Genomic DNA, 10,281 nt, shown 5'->3' on the forward strand with positions numbered 1-10,281 from the left:
TGATCATCCACCACTGTTGTCTTCTGTGGACGCCCAGGTCTTTTTGCGTTGCTGAGTTCACCAGTGCTTGCTTTCTTTCTCAGAATGTACCAAACTGTAGATTTTGCCACTCGTAATATTGTAGCAATTTCTCGGATGGGTTTTTTCTGTTTTCGTAGCTTAAGGATGGCTTCTTTCACCTGCATGGAGAGCTCCTTTGACCGCATGTTGTCTGTTCACAGCAAAATCTTCCACATGCAAGCACCACACCTCAAATCAACTCCAGGCCTTTTATCTGCTTAATTGATAAGACATAACAACGGACTTGCCCACACCTGCCCATGAAATAGCCTTTGAGTCAATTGTCCAATTACTTTTGAGCCCCTGAAATGAAGGGATTGTGTTAAAAAATGCTTTAGTTGCCTCACATTTTTATGCAATCGTTTTGTTCAACCCACTGAATTAAAGCTGAAAGTCTGCACTTCAACTGCACCTGAGTTGTTTCATTTAAAATTCATTGTGATAATGTACAGAACCAAAATTAGAAAATAGTTGTCTCTATCTAAATATTTATGGACCTAATTGTAGGCATATTTGATATTTAAAAAGTCCATAATGAAGTCATGCTGTTTTATATATACTTATATATATAAATATATATGCCAAAAAATGCAAAGAATACACAACACATGTTTCGCCCTTATTGGAACTCTTCAGGTGTATGACATCCGAGGTTTGATCCCCATAAAAGGATGCAAAAGTGCGTACACCTGACAAGCACCAATGTCGTGTACTCTTTATATGAATTGGCAGGTATCAGACACACACACACGCACACACACATACACATATATATATATATATACTGTATATATATATATTTATATAGTCATGCTTATATATATATTTGCATTAGATAAACTACTAAGTGGGATGGACTGGTGCCCTGTCTAAGTTGCGTTTCTGCCTAGTGCTTGGAGAGTCAGAACCGCTACTGTGCTGCTCTGACTCTTCATGACACTAAATTGGATTCAGCGGGAATATTATGTCATGTTATGTTATGCTTCTCTAAGACTTGAATTACATCAAAATCTATTGCTGCAATTTGTGAATGATGAGTAGCACTTCTACTTTTTATTTACTCAATACTCAAAATGTATTGTGATGGAATACTTACTACAAAAATCTATATGTAAAAGGGCTGAGATGTTATTACAATTAATTTTAAAAGATTACCTTAAAAGTATTTTCAGTTTTTAAATTAATTTTATTTATTTGATACAGATTATTATTTCAGTTTTTAAAAAGGAAACCTGGCAATACATGTAACAGTATAACTCTCCAACACCCCAACCACCAGAAAAACAAAGAAATTGTGTAGATACCATTTAAAACATGAATGAAAGTTTTCCATACCAGTAAGCCTGTCTGAAAAAGGAAGATAGCAGGATTTGGCCCAGAGGTCTTGTTAAATCCTCTACACAGGCTGTCCCAACAGTGGGAACAAAACGCAGTGTAAACTGAAAGAAGATCTAACTTGTATCTCTTTCTTTATGTGTTCAAAAAAGGATGACAGTCAGAGTCAAAGAGAGTTAGGCAAGACAATCTGTGAGCTGTGACAAAGTGCCAGTCATCCTTGGATGCCACCCAGTGATTTTAGGAGAAAAAAGAAGAAAGGAAAACACACACACACACACATTATTCAAAAGGGGGATTGTCCTTTGACTGGTGGAGCCTTTGACAGGTTCAATCTCTCTTTTTCTTAAAGCACGATAGTCTCTCTATCAGCCTTGACAAGTGCCAATCAATGCTTTGCGTGTCCCCAAACAAAACAAAACAGGAAAAAAAGAAGCTGAGGGGCAGAAGAGGCAGGTTTTAAAAATGCGACAGAGCAGTCACTGCCAGTGTGTGGTCTACGGGAAGCTACCCTTGCCTTAACACTTTTAATCTCTGTCCCAGTGTTTACTTCTTTTATACGCTTAATCTTGCCATTGGTCCAAAGCATCCTTAACAAATTGTGGGACAGTCCAGATTAGGCTGCTTTGTGGCCTATTCATTAATACATTTATTTGCTCTTTAACATCTTAAGTAGCAGCTGAATGCTAAACAGCACAATGCAAAGCTCTGCAAAAGTGCCTATTAACCGAAGGAATTAAGATTCATGTAAAATGATGACCATTACAGCAAAGCTATTCAGTAGGAAAAGAAAAAATCATTTTGAACATAAATGCCAGAGTCTTCAGTTTATTGTTGGAAACCAAAACATTATTTTAAACTGTAACAGATTACAGTGAGTCCCAGTGTTTTGCTGTTGTTCTTATGTGTTTTTTTTCTTATTTGTTAAGCAAAGTCTTTTAAAATGTGTATTAGATTTAATGCCTTGTGTAGGAATTCCAGCTCAGGCAGCATGAAGCTGAAATGAACAGTAATTCAGTAAAGTCTGACTTATGATAAATCATAACTTGTTTAGTTTTCACCACTCAGCTAGCAGATACTTTATAAAAGTATACAGTATAAAAGATACTGCTTTTATAACACTCCATGGGCTCTTTTGTACAAATGCATGCCCTTCAGGCTTAGCCTGGCACCAGGCCACTTTCAGAAAATAATGTCAGCTACTTTCAAGAATATTCTTGTGGTGCTTGTGTATTTTAAGTCGTATTGAAGTCGTCAATGGTTCTGATGCCAAATCCCATCAATACTTCTACCTGGTTTTCTCTGGATTGATCTGATATCATCCCGTTTCTATTGTTCCTGAAATAATTAACAAAGCTGGTATTCTAGAACAGTGATTCTTCTGACTCTACTCCAGCCATAAGCAGACACATAGCTTCTCCAAGATGATCTGTAAGGTTAGATGCAATATTCACACGGACAGATTCACAGTTTTATTACACAGACAGTCACACAGTGACTGTGCGGTAGAAATTTAAATGACAAACCTGTGTTTTAGTTCTGTGCCTTAGCATATGCAATACACTGCTTGCATTTGTCCAGGTGAGATATAGTATAAATAGTTTTTTTTGAAAGTTTAAAGTTTTAGAGTGAGTTCAATGCAGTTTGATTGCTTTCTTAGTTGTTAACTGGCAAAAATATGAAAAACAGCCAAAAAAAATCCAAATTCCTTTGCTGATCCTGCTTTTTCCACTTTTAAAGCAAAGACGCCAAACCTACACTCACAATCAGCTAAGCTGGGCTTAATAAGAGTCACCAATTTAGTTAACATTTGTGCAGTAGGAAACCAAGAGAAAAGCCATGGACACTGATTGAAACAAACTTTGAGCAGCCTAGAATTCGATCCCAGGCCCCTCTGGCTGTATGGTAACAACAGTAACTTGTGCATCACCAGACTGACTTGAGAGAATACAATACGAAAAAAAAGGCTTGAAAAATTTGCAGTGCTGTTTCATACATTCCATCTGCTCCAAAAACAGATTCTGACCCTGAACTGGAGGTTCAGTATGCATAGATGAAAGGAAGTATAAATGAAACGTAAAAACTCTGTATTACTGTACAGGATATACTTTAATCTGTTCAGGTAAGGGGCCCTTTGCTCCCAGACTGCAGTTTTGTCAAGCTGAATAGAAGAGCAGTGCATGCTGAAGATGCTGGGACATGAATTTTTTATACTTTTCATTTACTTATTATTATTTCTTTTTTTATTTCGCCTTATACAATTTCTTGTATTTGGAATTTGTTAGTTTTTTCATACCCCTTGGGGTTAGAGCGCAGGGTCATCGTAAAGCATCCCTGGCGCAATTACAGGTTAAGGGTCTTGTTCAAGAGCCCAGCAGAGTAGGATCTCTTTTTGGCAGTGACAGGGATTCGAGCCGGCAACCTCCTGGATACCAGCACAGATCCTTAGCCTCAGAGCCACCACTCCGCCCTGTGCTTAGCTGTGAATCTCAAATTAACTCTGAACCTCTGATCACAATGTAAGCAACATTTTTTTGTGCTGAGAGAAACTACAAAAATAATGTCAAGATGCAGTACCAGTGTTATCTTTTGGAGATGGACTGGGCTGATACTGTTTACAAAACATGATTTTTTTAGAGGAGCCCACCATCATTCTCTGCTCTCTCTAAGCTGCTTTTAAAACCTGCAATTAAGTTCCTATCCTTCTCATTCTTCATTTTATTTAGGAATACATAATCTGCAAGAAAAGAAGCCATCTGGGAATGGAATGGATGTCTGTATTTTGTTACTTTGACCTGGACTAAATGAAGAGTTAAAGCACCCAAGCTGTATGATTTCACTCTATATTTGCTGTTAATGGTTTTAAGCAAATACCAGGTAAATGCATTTTAGATCACCACTCCTCCCCAGCAACATTGTCCTCCTCCACCCGAGTCTGGATGATGAGTGATGGTTACTGGCTCCCTTTTATAGGTCACCTGGAAGTGCTCTAGGTGTTTGATCATTGAGATCCGACGGCACTTACAGGTGTGACAAATCTGTTGCCCACATGTCCCAAACACAGCACCCACTGGCAGTACCTGCGGGACCCATCAGGGCTGCACCCAACTCCAGTTCTCAGGGAGCCCTGTGGGAAAAAGAGGCACTACTCCAGCCCAGGCGAACAGCCATCTTGCGTCCAGGAGGAGGTATTGCACTATCCAGGGCTGCTCCCCTTGAATATAGTGTGCAGGGGCGTCCTGACTGGGCATGGACGCCAGCCGGCTACCACAATCCATTGGTCCATGTGCCTAGACCAGAGTAGTCAATAGTTTGAACATTATAATTTGAATTATAAAACTTAGATGTATCTTAATAAACATTTTTACTTATAATCATTCCAAGTGTGTATTGTCTGTGGGGTTCATGGGGAAGACGTGCCCCACAGGTGAAGAAAAATAAAAGTGTTTATACATTACACGTGCCTCCAGTGTCCAATCTGTAGCGCCTTATCTTACAGGATATATAATCATTAGCCTACATATCTTTTCATCTGGTATTTGGGTGCATTCTCTTTCATTGACTGTTTTCAATTTATCAATTGTTGTGGCTTTGTGAGATAAGCCTTATATTTGACATGATACCATTAAATAAAAGTCCATTTCCATGAGGTTTGGAGAATGTGACGGCTACCTCTTTGCCCAATCCTTTTGTTTAGCAGATTTACATCAAGATAGGTCAACACATCATGATGGTAGTATGGAGATTCTCCATCCTGATGGAAATAAAACTGGTCCTCATCCCCAAACCCATCTCAAATGCGTGGCATAATGGATTCCTACAGCAAGTTCAGTTGCAGTGTTGTATTAATAAACATTGTGTTTAGATTTTTGTGACACCCCCCATAAATATAATTTTCAAGAAAAAGGCTTAAAAGTCAATTTCTGATTATTACCAGAGAGGTGGGAGGTAGACTTTCCATTTTGTGTTTAGCTGCAGTTCAGGAAAATGCTTTTATTAAGTCCTCTATTGGAAGTAAAACTGCGTTAAAGAAAAAGTTTGGAAGTAATCACAGTTCCATTCAGCCAACAGTCTGACATTAGAAATCCCTAGGGCTGAATATGTGGGGTACAATGTGGACAGTAAGACAGGTAAGAGGTTAGAGATAACAATGACATAGCTGCAGTTTTCAACATTTCTTCCTACTTCTATTAAGAAAAGAACCTAAGAGGTTAGTTGGTACCTTTCGTGTAAGGTGATCTAATAAAACAATTAAACAAGGGTGTTGTGTACACATAACCTTTATGATAATTTCCAGGCTAGCAAAGCTATTATCAGAAGCAGAAGTGTTAATTTAGGTGGTACAAGATAGGCAAATTGCTCAAAAACAGAATAAAACTAAGAAACATGACATCACATTTCTGACATAAGATGTCCTCCTAGACATGATCGATCAGACATCAAGAGAAGAAGGCAATGGAGCAGGAAAGAAGGATGGGAAGGATGTCCAATACACTGTTGTCCAAGGAGGCAAGAATTAGACCCTAGAAAGAACTCTTTGTCTGTGTCCAAGGATAGTCTAGGTCAATTTTTAAAATGCTGGTCCTACAAATGTGTATGGGAGATGAGGGCTGTGAGAAAACCTGGGTCCACCAAAAGACTGTTGAAAAGCTTTTAGGTTTTCACAAGCATTCCTACCCCTGGAAGTAATTCCAAGGTTTTCATAGAAGTAACTAAATGGAACATTTTAAGGGTGTTCTGTAGCTGACTACAGTAAGACAAGTTGAAACAAGAGTACAGCTGGCAGTTAGAAATAGGAAATTAAATACATTTTGGTGTTTTTCTGTGGTGGATAAACTGACAAACCACCTGACAAACTAGACTTGTACAACTACTAGTGGCCAGGTTTGAAAAATGAATGAATGAACACTAGTAGACACCTCAAGTCTCTCACAAGTTCTTGAAATGTTATGAAAAACAGTCTGCTTCTTTGACTGGTGACCTTGACCCATAGTTTTCAGGAACTTTCTCCCCACTCTAATTATATAGTTGAGATCTTCTTTAATGGGACACCACTACTCCACCTCCACACACAACTTTTTCTAGTAGGATGTCTGCACCACTCCATAAATCAGTGCAGTGAGGTATTGAAGTAAAATTCAGTGATTTTTTTCATTAAATCGATTTCTCAAAATTTGAATGTCCGCAGTAATGTTATTGAGTATTTTTTAACATTACATGTTAAATGGTATATTGAATAATGCATGAAAAGGCTTTATTTATTTTAGCTTATTTTACTTTGCACTTGTCATGAATCGATAGACAGGTTCTACTTTATTTGTCCCCAAGAGGAAATTAAAAGATAAATACTGAATTGTATCGAAATATAGTATTGTAACAAAGCACAATCTCACCCCAAACACATTCAGGAACTTCTGGCTCTGATAATAATTGAACTGCTGCAGTCTGATAACAGCCTTGTAGGTGGGGGTCAGATCTGCCCAGTTGTGCCTCGAGATTACATTTAAAGACATCAACATTTATATAGAGTAGCTTCAGCTTGTCATTGTAAACAAATGGAACATGCTGTTAGAATTTCGTTCCTTCCAAAGTTCCCATGGTTAAAGTTATTAGCATCCTACAGTAAGAATGATCTATCATTTGTCAAGGAGGCTGCGGGTCAGACCCAGCCGGGACACCAGGAAGGACCGTTAGGTGGCTTATACGATCCCCGGGCCACAAGGGGGCAACTGCCCTGGATGTTGAGGGGACCACGGGATGGAGCAAGGAGGTTCAAGTCCACTGGGGCCCATGGCCACCATCAGGGGGTGCCCCGAGCGTCATGGAGCCTGGGAGATCGACACTTCCAACACACCTGGGAAGGTCGAGGAAGGATCTTCCAGGGACGCCCGGAGTGCTTCCAGGTGCAAGGGCAGCACTCCCGCCACACCAGGAAGTGCTGCCGGGAGAATGTCATCAAGCACCTGGAGCACATCCAGATGGAAATAAAAGGGGCTGCCTCACTACAATCAGGGAGCTAGAGTCGGGAGTGGGAGCAGGACGAAGCTCCCGTGAGGTGAGGAAAGGCGGGCCACGGACATTAAGAGAAAGACCTGTGATTCAGATCAGATCATTTACTGTCACTCTGAGATATCACTCAAGATTACAGCTTGTCCAAAAAAGCAGTTGTGTTGAGCCGATGCTCAGGTTTGCAGTGGCAGATCTTCAATTCAAAAATCCATTAAAAAATTTATAACAACAGGCCAGATGCTAGATCACATCTAATCTAACATTAATAATTAAAACATGTTTATCAAAAACTAAACAGAAAATGAGAGAAAGACATTCTATAAAAGGCTGCCGCCTGTGAAGCGCCCGGAAGTATAACATAAAAATAATTACAAGTAAACTTTAAACTTTGAAATTGAATATACAATACATTTATTGCAAATTTGTTGGATATAGTACTTTTCTAAAAATGTATATATTATCCTACCATTATTCATTTAGTTTTACTTAATGCACTTCAGGGTTATAAGATGCCAGAGCCTATCTCAACAACACTGCGTGCAAGGCAAGAAACATCCTAAACGCAGGCAACAGCCTAAATGATCTGTTTATTTTAAAGCTACAGTATGTCTCCCAGGACTCTGTAAGCACACAAAAGATAATTATCAGAAGGCACCAGAATGCATTCCTATGAGTAGTAAAGGAGTAAGAAGATTTTCTATAAGCAGCACATGGTGTAAAGCCCTAGCATATTCTAGTGCTAATCTGCAAACTAAAATTAAATAGTATTCCACTAGGATTTATTTCATCTGGTATGGTCAGCCAAGTCGTGCTTCCTTAACATAAAAAAGACCAAAAAAAACAAACTAATGAAATAGTAAAGCACCCAAGATGCAGTATCTGATGATTAAAGTGCATGGTCCAAAATACTGCGGTGCGCTGGTGCCCTGCACAGGGTTTGTTTCCTGCCTTGCGCCCTATGTTGGCTGGGATTGACCCCCGTGACCCTGTAGTTAGGATATAGCGGGTTGGATAATGGTTGGATGGATGGTCCAAAATACTCTGTGATGGTTCAGCCAGGATTGGTGTGTTTAAAGCTTTGGTCATTGTTGATTTTTTCCCATGTTACATTTGTTTGGTTACTTGTTCTCTCTTATGCAAAACAATATTTTCTCTGATTATACTTTCTTTAATTGTTTAATGTACAGTGATCCCTCGCTATATCGCGCTTCGACTTTCGCGGTTTCACTCCATTGCGGATTTTAAATGTAAGCATATCTAAATATATATCACGGATTTTTCGCTGGTTTGCGGATTTCTGCGGACAATGTGTCTTTTAATTTATGGTACATGCTTCCTCAGTTTGTTTGCCCAGTTGATTTCATACAAGGGACGCTATTGACGGATGGCTTAGAAGCTACCCAATCAGAGCAAGTATTACGTATTAAATAAAACTCCTCGATGATATACGATATGCTTCCCGAGCGGTTGATTGTTTGCTTGTCTCTGTGTCTCTCACTCTCTCTGACATATATATATATATATATATATATATATATATATATATATATATATATATATATATATATATATATTCTCTGATATACATGCTGTCAAATAAACGAACCACACGTCATGGCGCAACACAAGAGGCTTTGCCTCTAGCACTGACGTCCGAGGTTTGATTCCCGAGAGTGGGTGCAGTGAGTGTGTACGCCTGATGAGCCCAGAATTAGGGCGAAACACGTGCTGTGTACTCTTTGCATTATTTGACAGTAAAACTATTTCTTTGTGTATATATATATATATATATATCAGCGCTTACCCATTCATTTTACACTCGTACCCCCTTGGTTTGAGAAGAAGTATGAAAAAATATGAGGTTAACGCAGAAAAACAGATCACCAATTGAAGCTTTATGAATAATTGATACATTATTCGCCATCAATAATTGTTTTGGTAAAGCTATACTCAGTGTAATCTACTAGCCATGATTAAACGAACAGTAAAAAAGTAAGACGGAAGCAACGGTGACTTATTGAGGCAGGCAGGCTCGATGTAGTGCACATCAAGTCGATCTAAAATGCGCGATCAGGTTCGAAAAAATATATCTTTTCAGGTACTATTTGGAAATAAGTAGGTTCTATTTAGTCGACATAAGTATCTTTAGTAGGAATGTAAGTTGAATTTAGTCTTTAAATTCCTATGGTGAAGAAAAATTTATGCAATGATGACTAAATTTAACTTACATTCCTACCAAACATATTTCTGTTGACTAAATAAAAATTACTTATATTTAAAATTTAAATAGAACTTGAACAGATACGATCGCAAGAGCGGGAGTCATCCGTTTTAACAAGCAGCGTATTGCACTGATATGAAATAGCCTGCCCATTTTATTATTTAGGAATGGATAGATAAATTAAGATTTTATACAAATAATGTTTTTCATTTTTCTTCCTCGATGGATTCTGGCACCCCCAGCAACATCTGCTCGCACCCCAAAGGGTATATATATATACATATATATATATATATATATACAGTATATATATATATATATATATATATATATACAGTATATATATATATATATATATATATATATATATATATATATATATATATAAATATATGTGTGTGTGTGTGGATATTTCTGTGTATATATATATATGTATGTACACATATATATATACACATATATATATACATATATATACATATTATATATATATATATATATATACATACATACATATACATATCTATACTAATAAAAGGCAAAGCCCTCACTGACTGACTCATCACTAATTCTCCAACTTCCCATGTAGGTGGAAGGCTGAAATTTGGCAGGCTCATTCCTTACAGCTTACTTACAAAAGTTAGGCAGGTTTCATT

Source organism: Polypterus senegalus, chromosome 8 (genome assembly GCF_016835505.1).
Source record: "Polypterus senegalus isolate Bchr_013 chromosome 8, ASM1683550v1, whole genome shotgun sequence".
Lineage (NCBI taxonomy): Eukaryota > Metazoa > Chordata > Cladistia > Polypteriformes > Polypteridae > Polypterus > Polypterus senegalus.